Source organism: Apium graveolens, chromosome 5 (genome assembly GCF_009905375.1).
Source record: "Apium graveolens cultivar Ventura chromosome 5, ASM990537v1, whole genome shotgun sequence".
Lineage (NCBI taxonomy): Eukaryota > Viridiplantae > Streptophyta > Magnoliopsida > Apiales > Apiaceae > Apium > Apium graveolens.
The window spans coordinates 241,385,919-241,403,653 of record NC_133651.1 but is presented as its reverse complement, the minus strand read 5'-3'; the positions used below and the strand labels follow the sequence as shown (position 1 = coordinate 241,403,653).

The window sequence follows — 17,735 nt, the reverse complement described above, 5'->3', positions numbered from 1 at the left end:
GCGACAGTCTCTAAATCATCTAGCTTCACTTTCCGAGAGAGAATACCTTTCACAAACTTTGCATAACTAGGCATCTGCTCAAGAGCCTCAGCGAAAGGTATGTTGATATGAAGTTTCTTGAACACCCCCAGAAACTTCTCAAATTGCTTGTCCAGCTTCTTCTTCTGCAGCTGCTTAGGAAAAGGCTATGAAAGATAGATCTGTTTCTCCTCTGTATTACCCTCAGGAAGAGTGTGCTCAACACTAGTCTTCCTTGGTTCAACTTCTTCATCCTGCTGCTCTACTATTTTCTTAGCCCCAGCTTTTTCAGTCAACTCTTGAGTTTTTTCGGAATTCGCAACCTTTCCAGATCTCAAAGTGATTGCCTTTACCTGCTCCTTAGCTTCCCTCTTTCTTGGCACTTCAGTGTCACTGGGTAGTGTACCAGGCTGACGATTTAGCAAGGCATTAGCAATTTGCCTAATTTGATTTTCAAAGGTCTTGATAGAAACAACTTGACTTTTGGTGCATACTGCGGTTGCTGAAAACCAGGGGGTTGTACTGCTTAGCTGGATACTGCTGATAAGGATGTTGAACCGCATTCTGAGTGTTTCTCCAACTGAATTTAGGATGTTTACGGTTGTTGGGATAATAGGTGGCTGGCACTGGTTGCTGCGATCGCTGGAAGTTGCTCACAAACTGAGCTGATTCACTAGAATTTTCGCACTGATCAATCTCATGGGCACCAGCACATAGCTCGCAGACACTGGTGATTTGATTAACTCCATAATTAGTCAAAGTATCCACCTTCATCGTCAAGGCCTTAAGTTGGGCAACGATAGCAGTTGCTGCGTCCAACTCCAGAATTCCTGTGACTTTTCCCTGAGTCAGCCTCTGAGAAGGATTCTGGTGCTCATTAGCAGCCATCTGTTCAATAAATTCATAAGCTTCATCATAGCTTTTAGCCCACAAGGCTCCTCCTGATGCTGTATCGAGCATGGGTCTAGAAGTAGCACCCAATCTATTGTAGAAATAGTTGATAATCATCCAATCAGGCATGACATGGTGTGGGCACTTCCTTAGCATCTCCTTATATCAATCCCAAGCCTCACACAGAGATTCTCCTGTTTGTGAGAAAACTGAGTTAGAGCATTCCTGATTACAGCGGTCTTCGCCTTAGGGAAGACTTTAGTGAGAAACTTTTGAGCAAGATCTTCCCAAGTGGTGATAGACCCTGTTGGTAGAGAATATAACTAGCACTTAGCCTTGTACCTTAGAGAAAATGGGAAGAGTCGCAGCATGATAGCATCTTCAATCACATCATTGAACTTCAAAGTGTCGCAGATCTCGATGAAATCCTAGATGTGCATGTTGGGGTCTTCAGTAGGAGAACCCCCAAACTGAACTAAGTTATGTATCATTTGAATCGTGCTTGACTTGATCTCAAAAGTGTTAGCCCTGATGGCTGGTCTGATGATGCTTGACTGAATGTCATTAATCTTAGGCTGAGAATAGTCCATAAAAATATTAGGATTTTCCGCTTGATCACCCATTTCTACTAAAGCTGGTTCTTCAACTTTCTCTTCTTCTTCTACCTTCTTTTCTTCCTAAAAAACTTCCTTATGAACCACTATCGCTTCCTCCTCGGCTTGATCCAGATTTTTCTTATGAGTACGCGAACGCGTATGCATACACCCTCGCTAGAGTACCTGAAATAAGACAAGGAAACAGCTAAGTAACAATGTCCGAGTCAATGAACTTTAACGACCACTGATGGAAAATACATAAAATAATAATTAACACTGCAGTCCCGGGTAGCGGTGTTAAAAACTTTTTGGTCGCTAAACACGCGCTAATAATATACGCAAGTATACGCGTTTGCGAGTAATATAGAATCTTTTCTAGTTCGTTCCCACAGAGACTTTGTTGGTTAACTAATTAATTCACGCACTTGAGCAACAATGTATGGTTATTATTCAATGCTAAGACGATAACAAATTGAGGTTGTTTACAACTAAGAATTAAACTAACAATTATAACTAAGAAAATAAGATTGATTAAATTAATATATATGACAAACATGGGATTCCAACTTCATTAAATACTTTATTCAATAGCCTTATTGTTCTCAACCTTAGCATGCAATAGTGATGACACTAATCAGACATACGAAATTGATAAACGCCAACTTTCGTTGCACAAGTACCATACTACCAGACATCCACAAAAGAGATAGAAGCTGAATAGACACCAATTATATTGAGACCCTATATGTGTATAGAATTTGACAACATTACGGTTTAAGCACAAGTTATCTATCTTGATTACACAGGGCAAGTAAGATGATTAAAATTACCTACGAATCACGCATAATAATACATGAACCTATGCTAGCATGGCAAGTTCTAAATCCTTAAATTCACTCTCACTTCATTAAGAATTAACACGCTATCTTATAAGCTCGCGACGCTCATAAGATGAATACGTACAACCAATACTAGGCTATCAATCAATCGCCACATACTAAGGCATCGAAATAATTTATCTAAATAAATCCATAAATTAATCCGCTAGAACCCCACGAAAATGATTAGCCCATAATCGGACTCATCATCAACGTGGGTTCCGATGAAAGCATGGTATAACAAACGTAGTCTTTATAACGAATAAATAAAACCAAGTACAAAACAAGAGTAAGGTTCACAAGTAAGAAAACTAGCATCCAAATACAATATAAAACAAAGAGTCACAAGTAAAAACAAGATCTTCTCCGTCTTCGTTGAATCGTGCTAAAAACTGTCTTCTTACGGCTCTCCTTGTTTTCTGGTACATATCTCCCATGAAAACATTCTTATTTGAATATATATAGCAGCCCTTTACGATCTAGAAGTCTCCCCACTTAGAATCGAATTAGAATCAGGATTCATATTTTTCACACCGGCGCGGCCGTGCGCTATCATAGCGCGGGGGTGCTGCCTTTCTGGAATCCTGGCACGGGCGCGCGCTATCACAGCATAGGCGCGCCGTCCTTCTGGGAAAAACTCAGATTTCATCTTTTTCCTTGCTGCTTCGATCCGGCTTTCCACGAGCTTTGATTCCAACACCACCTTGACACCAAATTAGCACCAAAACAATGCTAATTCACCTGATTCACAGATTAATGCCTGAAATGCAAACACTAGAAAACACGTTAAAACACTTAACAACTTGAGTACAAATGCATCAGTACAAAGCTTATTAGAGCATTATAAAGTGTCATAAATGCCACTCAACAGTCTGATGCCTTAGAAAAGGCCTTATTGGGGAATTCAAACAGTGAAGATGATGAAGGTGAAGAGTAATTGCAATATTTGAATGCATCTCCCTGGAAGAGGAAGATTGATATGCCTTTTGAATATCTTGGAATGGAGAAATTGAAAAAAGTTCCTAAACGCCTCAAGCCATCTATTGAGGAAGCTCCCATTCTCGAGCTTAAGCCTTTACCTGAGCATTTGAGGTATGCCTTTTTAGGTGATTCATCTACTCTGCCTGTGATTAGTGCATCTGACCTTTCAGGTAGTGACGAGGAAAAGCTTTTGAGTATTCAGAGAGAGTTCAAATCAGTAATTGGTTGGAGTATAGCAGATATCAAGGGAATCAACCCTTCTTATTGCATGCATAAAATTCTGCTAGAGGAAGGTAGCAAGCCTACGGTCGAGCAGCAAAGAAGACTTAATACAATCATGAAGGAAATAGTAAAGAAGGAAATTCTTAAGTGGCTAGATGCAGGGATCATCTATCCTATTTCTGACAGTTCATGGGTGAGCCCAGTTCAATGTGTGCCAAAGAAAGGTGGAATTACTGTGGTAGCAAATGAGAATAATGAGCTTATTCCTACATGAACAGTCACGGGGTGGAGAATTTGTATGGACTTCAGGAAGCTGAACAAGGCCACTAGGAAAGATCACTTCCTTTTACCCTTCATTGATCAAATGCTTGATAGATTGGTTGGTTATGAGTACTACTGTCTTCTGGATGGCTATTCAGGTTACAATCAGATTTGTATCGCTCTTAAGGATCAGGAGAAGACTATCTTCACTTGTCCATTTGGTACTTTCGCCTTCAGATGAGTTTCTTTTGGTCTGTGTGGTGCACCAGCCACATTTCAGAGATGTATGATGGCCATCTTTTCTGATATAATTGGCCAGAATATGGAGGTGTTCATGGACGACTTCTCTGTATTTGGCGATTCTTTTGATGAATGCTTGCAAAATCTTGGACACATTCTCAAGAGGTGTGTTGAGACCAATTTGATTCTCAATTGGGAGAAATGTCATTTTATGGTGCGGCATGGCATTATTCTTGGGCACAAGGTTTTTATAAGGGTCTTGAGGTGGACAAAGCCAAGGTGGGGGTCATTGAGAATCTTCCTCCACCTATTTCTGTTAAGGAAATTTGCAGTTTTCTTGGGCATGCGGATTTCTATAGGTATTTCATCAAAGACTTTTCTAAGATTTCGAAGCCGATGTGCAGGTTACTAGAGAAAGATGTCCCTTTCAAGTTTGATGACGAGTGCCTTGCAGCTTTTGAGACATTGAAACAGAGTTTAATCACGACACCTGTCATAACTACACCTGATTGGAATGAACCTTTTGAGATGATGTGCGATGAAAGTGACTATGCAGTTGGAGCAGTTCTTGGGAAGAGGAAGAATAACATATTTTATGTGTTCTACTACGCTAGCAAGACCCTAAATGGTGCTCAACTGAATTATACTACTACGGAGAAAGAACTTTTGGCGAAATTCTATGGTTTTGAGAAATTTCGATCTTATCTACTTGGGACTAAGGTGACAGTTTTCACTGATCACACTGCAATTCGATATCTCGTCTCAAAGAAGGACTCGAAGCCAATATTGATTAGATGGGTTCTTTTGCTTCAAGAATTTGAACTAGAGATCAAGGAAAAGGGGACTGAAAATCAAGTCACTGATCATCTCTCGCATTTGGAGAACCCTAATATTACTTCATTGGATAAGACATTGATAAATGAGTCTTTTCCCGACGAGCAGTTGTTTGGAGTGCAAGAAGAAGAACCGTGGTTTGAAGATATTGTGAACTACCTTGTGAGTAACATCATGCCTCCCGACTTGTCATATGCTCAAATGAAGAAGTTTCTACATGAAGTGAAGTGGTATTTGTGGGATGAGCCATTTCTTTTTCGAAAAGGAACTGACCAAATCATCAGAAGATGTATTCCTTACAGTGAAATGGGGGGGATCTTGCGAGATTGCTACTCAACGGCTTATGGAGGACATTATGGTGGAGAAAAGACAGCAGCTCGTATTCTTCAAGCAGGTTTCTTTTGGCCAACCTTGTTTAAAGATGCTCATCAGTTCATTTTGAAATGTGATCGATGTCAATGTATGGGTAATATGTCTAAGAGGGATGAGATGCCTCTTAATGTGCTTCTCGAGGTTGAGGTCTTCGATGTTTGGGGAATTGACTTCATGGGGCCATTTGTCTCATCTTGTAACAATCAGTACATCTTGTTGGCGGTTGATTATGTGTCAAAATGGGTTGAAGTTAAGGCGTTGCCAACGAACGATGTGAAAGTGGTGCTTAATTTTCTTCACAAGCAGATATTCACAAGGTTTGGAACTCCAAGAGTTATAATCAGTGATGAGGGGTCGCATTTTTGCAACCGCAAGTTCACCTCTATGATGCAAAGGTATAATGTGAATCATCGCATTGCTACGGCTTATCATCCTCAGACAAATGGGCAAGCTGAGGTGTCTAATAGAGAGATCAAGCGCATCATGGAGAAAGTTGTGTGTCCATCGAGGAAAGACTGGTCTTTGAAGCTTGATGTAGCTGTTTGGGCATATAGAACAGCATACAAGACTCCGTTGGAAATGTTTCCGTTCCAGTTGGTTTATGGTAAGGGGTGTCATTTGCCGGTGGAGCTAGAGCATAAAGCGTATTGGGCTTTGAAGAAATTGAATTTGGATTTGGATGCAACTGGTAAGAAGAGGATGCTTCAATTAAATGAGCTCGACGAGTTTCGACTTCAAGCTTATGAGAATAACAAAATGTATAAGGAGAAAGTCAAGAGGTGGCACGATCGGGGTCTAGTTCTCAAATTATTTGTGCCGGGGCAACAAGTTCTTTTGTTCAACTCTCATCTCCGTCTTTTGTCCATACTGTTTTTCCACAGAGGGGTGAAGATTTTTGAGAATGATCTGGGCCAAGCATTCAAGGTAAATGGCCAGAGGTTGAAGCATTACTATGGTGACACGGCAAACCGCGAGGTGGTTAGTGCCGTTTTATTATATGTTTGATCTCGAGTTTCTACGTTAAGCTAATGATGTACAGCAAGCGCTTCTTGAGAAGCAACCCAAGTTTGTTGTACATTAGTAAGTAGAGAAAGTAAGAGGAAAAGAGAAAATCACAAAAAATATGAAAAATAGAAAAATTCAGGGCGAGCTTCAGAAGCCAGGCGCGCCCGCGCTGATCTAGGGCTCGGCCGCGCTGAAATTACAGAAACATGGCGCGCCTGCGCTGATCTAGCGCGCGGCCGCGCCGATTTGGAAGAAGTAGAGCGCGCCCGCGCTGTCCCAGCGCGTGGCCGCGCCGAGTTCCCGACTGAGAAAAATCAAAATAGAAATTTTGAAGAGGAAAAACGGGATTTTTGCTACAGAATCAATTACTACCCGAATTTTATTCTACCACATCCCAAATTTCCCTCTCCAAATCAAACCCATTATTTCCACTATTCCCATAATCAAATCCGACTTCTATTCCATATATAATTCTCTTTTCACCTCCTATAAATACATACACTCATACACAAACTTCTTCACCACTTCACAAATTTCTCAAACATAAATTCTCTCTCAAACATAAACTCTTATTCTCTCTACTCAATTCCAATGGCACCCAAGAGACAAAGAACATAAGTAAGCAGTACCACCACCGATTCTTCGAGTGCTGATGGTGTGAGGCCGAGGTTTTCTACTTCATAGGCTGAAGCGGAGTATACGCGGCTTCTCTCAAAGCCTATCATTAGGGATAGAGGTTTTCTGTCATCGGGGAAGGATGGTAGCTATTGGAGATGATTCTGGAGATGGGATGAGTTCCTTTTTGTGAGGCACCCGCTGCTGTGCCCATGAGTATTGTTCACGAGTTCTATGCGAACGCGAAGGCTGAGAAGAATGGCTTCACAGTGGTGCGAGGGATGATTGTGGAGTATAGTGCTGATGCCAATAGGAGAGTGATTGAGCAGCCCGCGAGGAAGCCCGGTCAGGATACTTGGAATGATAAGACTCCAGAGGACTTTAATCTGGATCTTATTGTTGCTACACTATGCATGCCTGATACACACTGGAAGATCAAGAGGGGCACTTCTAAGTACTTTACGTTCCTGGCTTCCAGCATGAACAGGTTTGCCCGTGCATGGAACACATTTATTTGTGCTAACATCATGCCATCTTCGCATGTGAATGAAATTAATGTAGAGCGTGCACGGATATTGTGGGGCATTCTTCAGGGCGATTATGTGGATATTGGGATGGTGATTTATCAGGGTATTCTGAAATTCTTGAGGGGGAGTACCACGGGGTCTATACAGTATGCGTCCATTGTGATAAAATTGTGTGTGGCAGTTGGTGTTCATTGGCCAGCACATGAGCAGTTGCAGATCCTGAGTGCTCCTTTCGACAGCACTACTTTGGCTACGATGCAAGAGTGGGATGGAGGCAAGCCCGATCTGAAGGGGCTTGGTTATACTTTTTTCCATCTACCTGGTGGGAGGCCAACTGCTGGGGCCACCCAGACGAGCATGACTGCTTGAAGATCTCAGCTAGGAGATGAGGTGAGGCCATCACAACAGGCAGATGAGGAGGAGGAAGGAGATGATGTTGGAGCTGGCATGAGCATGGCGCAGTATAGGCGTCTGGCTAGGAGGATGGATGCGATGCATGACATCCACATCAGGTTTGCAGGTGATCTCACCCATGCATTAGGGACAGCTTTCAGAGCCACCGGTGTTGACATCCAGTGGCCAGTATTCAATGAGGGCTCCACGTATCCACCTCCAGACAAGCATGACACTCCACCCGTTGAGGGTGAGGATCCTAATTCGGATTAGGTATGCCTGATTCCTTACTATTACCTTCACTGAGGACAGTGAATATTTTAAGTTTGGGGGTAGTAGTTGAAGGAATATGTTTTGTATGAGTCGCATATAGTTTGCATATTCATAATAATTTAGTTCATATAGTTGCATATATTGCCATGTAGTTTTTTTTATTTTTGGTAGTTTTATAGTAGTTTGTTCATATAGTTCATGCATTTGCATAATAACATGATCCCGTAGATAATTTTTCTGATTGACTTGTGATATTGATGCTAGTGTAGTGATGTCGTATTTAGTGATGTGAAGTCTTATCGAATTGATTTGCATGCTAGAGACAACTGTTTTTCACTAAGTCTTATAGGTTGCTAAAGTACTAGATCATGGTCATGGTTTGTTTGTTTGTCGAGGTTTAATCACTTGTTTATATTTGGAATTTAGGATATTCTCTTAATAATAATATAACATGGATTTTTAGAAATTGGAGAAAAATTAGATTTCATTGCTAAGTTGTGTTGTCTAGGTGTCAAATGGCTAGTAACCGGCTCATATTTATATGAGTAGTCTAGGGTTGAACGAGATGGAGCGAAACGCACTCGTTCAGAAGTTGTGAAAAAAAAGAAAAAAAAAAGAAAAAGAGAAAAAAAAGAAAAAAAATAAGTGGTATGTATAATTGATCACGAGTGAGCTCTTTAGTACTTGAGTTATTAAGTTCTTAGGAGACTTTGTGTAATAACCCCAATTTTTGGAAATATTTGAAACCCTGATGAATAGTAACTTTCTGCTGATGATGCTGATTAAGGAAAATTATCAAACCACACTATATAGTAGTACTGTTATGGAAATTTTGAGAGTGTATTAGTATTCCATAAAGTAAATGAGTGTATGTAAAGGTCGTCAGAATTCAGATTCGAACACTTTGGTTTTTCCCGAAAATCCTCCAGATATCGAAAGGATTAAGTATAAGGAAACATAATTAAAAGGATTTTTATTTAAGGATTATAGCAGAGGATCATTAAAGGAATATAAGATATTAATAAAGGTTCAGGGAAGCCCAAGTAATAAGATCTCGAATATGATCTCTCAAACTATTAATGAGAACCAGAGTTAAGCGAACCGTAAAACAAATAAGCGACATGGAGACAAGCTTGTACAAGAAGCCAAGGATTATGACATCATCAAACCACAAGGTGTCTACAAGTGGATGCAAGATGACACGTGCTTGATGACATAAGCATGGTTTAAAAGATATTTATCCAAGGATGATTTATGGCCATGTATTATGACCTTGGTTAATCAAATCAAGGTTATATTAACTAAACAAATAAAACATCACGCCAATTAACCAAGGTAAATCCAAGAAGCATTTCATCACCCCATTTTTCAAAGCTTGCTCTCGGCCAAAACCAGATCAACAACTTCAAACTGCCATATCTCCTTCAATACTCACTAAAATAGTATGTTCTATAGCTCTTTGGAAAGGTATTGAGATGGCCTACAACTCTTCTTCACAAGTCTCATCCAAATAAATAAGGTAAGACCCTCAATTTTATAGTTGTTTTCAATTGTACTTTTAGAAACTTTAAAATCTAACTTTGTGTTTTCTTGATTGTTTGTGAGATCCAAGCTTGTATAAGGATTAATCAAGGTTTTAACGCTTCCTAGCAACTTTCCACTCACAAATAAAGGTATAAAACTTCTGGACCTTTAAGTACTAAGTTTTTTTGCTTGAATTTTGGGATGGTTTGGATGGATGAGTAGTTGTTTGAATGATTGAGCTTGAATTGAACTTTGATTGTTAAGTAGAGTAGTTGGTTATGGAGATGGTATAATATTAAATTGGATTTATATTCTTGAGCTTGTTTTGGCTAAGATCAGTAGCCTAGGTTTGAATCTTGAAGTTGTGGATGGATTGTAGTTGGAAGGGATTGATTTGGAGTGGTAAAAATATTGGAAATCGCTAAGTTCTAGTCGTCATTAGGCCCAAATTTCCTTAACTGTTTATGTGCTTAACTTTAGGACCCATGAACTCACTACAAGATTATAACCTTTGCCATGTTTAGATAGTTCATGTTACGAACTTCGTTTTGATATGTCGTTCTCCTAAATCCGAGTTATGAGCGATGAGAAACGACCATTTTAAGTAACGGCATTTCGCGAGCGAACCCCGAAACCTCGAGTAACTTTGAAACCATAATGGAGACCCTTAAATGATTAATTGAAACATGAGAGAATTATGTCAAGTGAATAAGGCAGTTAGTAAAGTTCTCGTTAAAGAGTCGCCTTAAAATTCATAACAGTTAATTTATTAAAATTAGTGGAGCCGAGGGTACGCGAGCGTTTAACGCAAATCGTTAAGCGTATAAGCGACCGTAAGCGACCGTTAGGGTATGAGTGAGTTTTGATTAGTTTCTGAAGTGACCGTGGTCTAATTCCGGCTTATATTGTTGTTCATAGGTTACCGGACCCACTCTAAGCTTAAGTCTACCCCAGAACACTCAGACAAGTTTTCTACCCGTTATATTGTTGTTGTGATGTAAATATATATATACATTATCTTGTGATAAGTGCATGATTGTTATTAGAAAATCTTGCGATATATTGAAGCATGTTGATATGATATATACATATATGCATGCCTGTTTTGAGATCTTAATATTCATTATCAATTCACTTGCTTATAAACTGCATAATATCTATGCTAGAGATAAGCAGTACTTGCGTATACCCTTAGTATAGCGGACCCAAAATTGAAGATTTTTCTAAACCGGGAGGCGATGTTCCCGAGTATATTATATATATATATAGTTTTCTAAACTATTAATCGAATAATGTTTATTCGATAGTTTTAAATTATAAGTGAACATTAGTTTGAATATTCGTTCGAGGACTTATGACTCCAATTATTTTATTAAATAATATTTTTTATTTTCTTAAAGAATAATGTTTCGTTATTCGTCAAGTATTCGAGAAAGGATTGATATCGTCAATCATTCTTACCTTAAATATTTTCAGAAATTTATTTTCAAAACTTTTACTACATTTGCTTTGATAAAAGCTATTCGTTAGTGAAATATAATTTATAGCATAATATACAGATATTCTTTGATTATCTTGGAATTGATTTATTCTATCAAATCATCCTTATTCCAAACGCTTTTAAAAATGTTTTCGAGTCTTCACAATGGTTTTAAAAGTTAGAGCTGATCCCAAAACTCATTTTCAAATTTTAAGATCTTCCTTTCGATGGGGATTTAAATACTCGCTCAAAACCTAAGGGATTCGGCTCTGTGGTGTATTTTTGACGCAACGAAGTTGCTAATTTGATAAAAGAGTTTGATTACTTGCCCAACATTCGGGAAGTAAGCCAAATCTAAATACGTCGGCATAAGCGACATGGGCTCAGTGGGAGTCTATCAAGGTGTAAGTGGCTGACTGGCAGTCCATCAAAGCATAAGTGGCTGAGTGGCAGTCCAACATAAGGTCCTAATGCGGCCAGGGTGATGACCAGTGGGGAATTCATCCATCTACTAGTAAAAAAGGTGACTTAATTGGTATCTTTGCCTGATCAGGAAGATATCAGGTTTATGCCAAAGTTTTCTTCTTTCCAAATTCACTGGGTATTACAACTCTGTTTATACTGTTCGTAACAGAGGTTTTCAAGGAAAGTATGAAAGAGATATATAGGTGTGTATATATATATATCAAGACTTAATTAAGTATCCCGTAACTTCATTTCTTTTGAATGATATTTTAAATATTGATTTTATTCAAGTCTTATCTTGTAGTCTCATCTATGTGGTGAACTTTTGAAACTGATTATACCTTGAACGGTGGTAGTTCAAGTAGTATTCGGAAAAGATATAAGTATATTGGAGTATCTTGTAACTTCATCTTTTCAACTTATATCTAGTTAATAATTATCTTATGCATGACAAAAATTTTCAGAAAAACGTTGAGACAAGGTTAGATATATGAGATCACCTTGCAACGATATTTTTATACAGTTATAAACTGGAACTCTGTGTATATTATGCATGGAAGATGATTTCCAAGATTTTAAAAAGTATATATACATATATACAGATTATTTTACGACTTGGTCGCGTTAAGATATCAAACTTGGTTCAATTCTGGTTGACCAAGACTTTCATGAGTACTATGAGAATGCTCATATATTGTTAATTATTATACATGTTATTTTGGTGGGCTTGTTGCTCACCCTTGCTTTATTCTTTCATCACACAACAACAACTAGACAAGATGAACAGGACCAAGCTCCCAATTCTCGAGCGGATAGGAAACGTTCCGCAGTTTCCTGTAGGCGCTGATGCCGTTGTAGCTGAGGTAGGAACTACCAATAGACTAGGTTTCCAACTGTTGATGTACCAGACTTATGTATATTTATGAATTGTAATCATGTCAAAGAATATGTAAAGTTATTCAGAAACCCTTTTGAGGTGTAATGACTTATAATTGTGGAATAAAATGACTTGTGTTATTTTTGGTATTCATCTATGAGACTATAACTTGTGGTGTGTGTGTATATTGTGGTGTCACCATAAGCAGTAGTTGGTTGTTTATTAAGATTGAGTGTTATTAAGGGAAATGGAACTCGTGACAACCCGGATCCCCGACCCCAGATTTGGGGGTGTTACAGAAATGGTATCAGAGTTAAGCGTTATAAACCTCAGAGATGATGAGACGTTAAAATCATAAGTTTACTAAGATAATAAGAACTCTTGCCAATTTCATAGTCAGACTACCTAACGTAGTACTGACAGTTAAAACCATTACGGGAAACCTTATGAATATCATGATAGAAGCGTAGTTCGTTATCATATATGGTAGCGGGACTCCGAACCCTGAGTTCAAGAGCAATAATGCGATGATGTTTTACTACATATTGGGGATCAGATTGTGGATCCAATAGAGCACCCTAACGAGGGACCAGACGATGTTCACATTAAGGATGTAGCGGTTGAGGATGTTATCCCAGAAGGAATTGTTGCTGAGGAGGATCTCGTGAAGGATCCTAACAAGACTGGGGAGATGATTACTAAGGAATTAATTACCTTAGTCAGGGTGACTACTAGAGATAGGATTGGCCAGTTTCTACCGTAGGTTCGTTCAAGTTTGCAAAGATAGCAGCCCCTTTAAACGTGGCTTACTTGTAAGACTGAGAAGTTCCAATGGACAGAGGAATGCAAGAACGTCTTCAACGAATTGAATATAAGATTGGTAACGGCCCCTGTATTGGCGTTGCCGGAGGGAAAATGGAGATTTTGTGATTTATAGTGACGCTTAGCACAAGGGATTAGGGTGCGTGCTTATGCAACACGGTAAGGTAATCGCGTACGCATCAAGACAATTAAGGGAATATAAAATTCGATATCCCCACCCATGATCTTGAGCTCACGGTAATAGTTTTACCTTAAATATTGGAGACACTACTTGTATGGAGAGAAGTGTGAGATTTACACAAACCATAAGAGCTCTAGTATATTTTCACGCAGAAAGAGCTCAACATGCGCCAGAGGAGGTGGTTAGAGCAAATCAAGGATTATGATTGTGAGATTCTTTATCATCCAGGAAAAGCCAATATGGTGGCTGACGCCCTTAGTAGAAAGTAGAGACTCAAGGTGATAATGTCTTCTGAAGAGTTGATAAGAGATTTCGAGAAAATAGAAATAGAAGTGAAGGTAACCGGAGCTAGTACCCAAAAGCTGTTTCAGATTGCAATACAACCCGAATTATTGGAAAAGATCAGACTATGCCAAGAAAAAATGATGAATGAAGGCAGAGATCCAGTGACGGGAGAAGAGATTAATATCGAGAAAGATGATAAGGGAATAATGAGATATTCCTACAGAATTTGGGTTCCAAACATTCAAGAGCTTAAGGACGGGATCTTAGATGAAAGCCGTAGTTTGAGGAATAAGATTTAGGGAAAACCCTAAATATGATGGTCAGGGAGGTCACCATCAAGAAAGAAGGAACCCATAACATAATGAAGTGAAAAACAAGGATTTTTAACGTACAAGATAACCCCGATTATGGGAGAAGGATGAAATATTTCATACTGAGAAATCAGAAGTCGAGCAAGATAGGGAGAACCAGGATGGTACTCCTATGGGGAAATTCATGGACCTTCCTAAACACAAATTATACTTTTATCCCCTACCACCACCCTGAGGAAACAATACGGTGGGAAATTCTTTCAGGACCTTTAAGTCGATAAGCTCTCAGAGTTAGAAGAAACAAGCTGACCCAGTCCGGGCAAGACCCTGGCTAAAGGAAATGGAGGAATTATTTGAGATTCTAAATGATTGATGAAGTGCAGAAGATTATTTTTTTTCCTCTTACATTCCTAAGAGAGAGGCCACCAGCTGGTGGAAGGCTAAAGAAGATAGAGAAATAGTGTAAAAGTTTTAGAGCCAGACTAGAGGCGGACAAGTATGATGAATCATGAATCTAGGTTGTGAAATTTGTCAAGGTTCGTTCGAAGGACACGAATCCAGAATGACGGGATGTTTGAAATCAATGCTTATGTTATGTTGGTTCACGAAATGGTTGCAATAAAAACGAAAATAAAAGACTGAAATGGGAAGGAGTATAAAGGAATATAAAGAAAATAGAGTTGAGAAGCGATAAGTGAGTTAGGTATGTGAAACCCTAAGAAACCCTAGCAATAAATATAGACAAGTGTGTCATCATCAGCGCAATGATGATTGATCATGAGATAAAGTCAAGGTTTGAAGGCGTAAGCGATACATATAATTAATCCCCTTTAAGTTGGGAGTATTCGATGAAACTCCGAGATAGATCGATGGATTAATAAGGGAACACGGATGGACTGAGGAGACAGGAAAGCAAGAAATTAAGAAATTGGATGAAGGAAGTAACCTTCAAAAATATGAAGTGTATGTAACACCTATGACTTGATGCCCAAAAGGGAGACTGCGGGTATAAATGATATCCTAATATTGAGATGACTGTGGAGATACATAATAGGGTAAATGAGTAATTAGAACTAAAATGTTCACGTTGAACACAACCAATATCTTCCAGAACATCCTTGTTATCATTACTAAATCAGGCAAGAAAAGCGGATAACCGTTGTTATCTTTTGGAGGCCATATGGATTGACCTCAGTTTGAAGAAGGATGCTATTGTGAAATTAGGTATAGACTATCGAGGTGGGAATGATTGAATAAGATACTCTTATTAGGGATATATGACTTGATTTATCCATGGATGGATGCAAGTACCTTTTAAGGGTAGAATTAAGGATAAAACCTCAATAACTTGAGATGAACCATGGGGGAATGCATAAAGGTTGGCATTTCACCCTTAATAGGGACATTATGAGTTTGGGTAGTACGAAATGAAGGACTAAGGCAACAACAACCTTTAAAGATCAGTGGAAAGAGTTTTCAGAACTATATAAACAATGGTTTTAATATTAGTAAATAATATCTTGATATACCCTGTACCTAGGGAGTACATGATGAAGGATTTAAGGATAACCTTAAAGGTTTTACAAGGAGAAAGGTAATATTCAAAGTTCTCAAGAATAGAAATTTTAATAAAGGAAATATGACGTAATTATAATAATGCCAGGTGGGCACGTGTTGAACCATAAGAAGTATAGATCGACCCAATGAAGGTCGAGATTGGTGAAAACAAGAAGGACCGAAGATAAGAGACGTCCTAAGTATGATTGAGGGTCAGTCGTGACAATGCTTGCCTCTAAAGACCGAGGCAATAACTTATGAAAAATGGTGATATTTTTTTTTCTCACCATAGCTTAAGGAAGAGCATTTTCACACAAGCAGTGATTGGAAATGAGGTAGAAAATTTAGTTGAAGATCGTTCAAAAGACATTGATTATAAGGAACTATTACTATCAGGAAAGGCCAATAAGGTGGCCAGCACTCTAAGTATAATAGAGCAGTTATAGGCACTCGTGCCAGAGGAATACAGTGATGATGGTTAAAGCTGTGAAGGTTGTATTATGGTGTGAAAAATTGACATTCCTTCTGATAATTGTGCGATACTCAACTGTAATAGTAGTTTAGTAAAGATTTAATTCATGTAATCGCTGTGAGCGGGCTATCTATCTTAGAAGGTCCTATCTTGAGATAAGCCAGGACCATGTCACGAAAAGACTAAATGAACCTTTGAGCTTCATATCTCCTAATAAAGACATATGGTTAGTAATGGTGTTAACACGCTAGCGTTGCTTTGATTGAAACTCTTATGTAATTTTATCTGCTTTATGTCATATGTACGTCAAGTTCAGGAATGTTCTTCATGAATCATGAATAGTGATCATGTTGCCTCTTTAGAAGAATTCGATACGACAGGTATGGACTCCGTATGGTTAGCTATTAAGATTTCATGGAAAACGAATGACTACCGTAGGTCTGCGATGGACTATAGCAATGCAGCAACGATTCTTTGAATAATGAGAAGATAACAACCGTGAGAGTTGTATTGTAATGGATGTTAAGATTGAGTACCACTAATCGGGTCATGGTGGTGTATAAGTTATCATTGATAGACTAACTAGTCGATTATCTACCTATTGAATATTTATTCCTTCTTATCGACAGAGAGTCGTATTACTATAACGAGGAAGGTTGTGGGGAAAGTGTATAATTCTAATAACGATGATGTCTAGAATGAAATCACATATTCAATTTTCAATGTCGAGGGAGTTTCAAAGGTGATTGTTTATAAGCTCGAGTAAGAGCATGGGTCCATAGAATGATGGACCGAATAGTAAATATTCAAGCACGTGAATTGCGATGCGATAATACTTGATGTTGATATATATATATATACATATATGTTTCATTCTCATATGATAAACCTCTATAGTTCAGAGGCAGATTCCAAAACAGATATATTGTGACCATATTTTTTCTTAAAATTATTCTTTCTCTCCTTTTCATTTCGTGTAAACTAAGAAGAACAACCCTTCTAGAAGGGGAGGTATTGCCGAATGACTATCTATCTGTGTGATAGAAGCCTAGTAGGATACCACATGTTGTTTAATTGCTTGTTAAGTACAAAAGGCTGGCCACCTTCTGTACTAACTATACGGTGTAACAAGTGTTCATGATCATAGTGATCTCTCAATAAATTCTTTTACTTCTATATGTTGGATCAAGCTTTCGAAGATAGAAGCAGCTAGAAAAGAAGTAGTATAAGTATGATGGTATTCGGAATGGAAACGCGTTCGTGATACTAAGGTTGACGCGTTTATTAAAAGGTTATAAAACTATAGCAAGTAAAGGTATATCCAGAGTAGTATTTTGTACTAAAGATAGTAACGATTGCAAACTGGAAAAGAATAAGTATTGAGAAGCGGAAGTTGTAGAGCTAGATGATATAATGAGAGTCTGTGTGATAGACTTGAAAGAAATTTAGAATGATCTGTTAGGTCACACAACACTATAGAAGGGGGTTGAATATAGTGTTTATACAATCAAATCAATTTCGAACACAAGTATGTAACAGTAATCAAATATATTCAATATAATAAACTCTGTTACAATAGAACAATTGTTCTCTCTCAGTGATGAACAATATCACTAAGAGCTGCTAGGTTACAATGTATAATATTTCTCGTGAAT

The 17,735-nt window shown here is 38.5% G+C and overlaps 1 non-coding gene across 1 annotated transcript; it reads left to right on the top strand.

Annotated features, from left to right (window-relative positions):
- Window positions 1-1,036: 1,036 nt before the first annotated feature.
- LOC141662214 (small nucleolar RNA R71) lies at window positions 1,037-1,142 on the top strand. Its single transcript, XR_012550338.1, has one exon. It is a non-coding gene; the product is annotated as a small nucleolar RNA R71 (small nucleolar RNA).
- The last annotated feature ends 16,593 nt before the right edge of the window (window positions 1,143-17,735 follow it).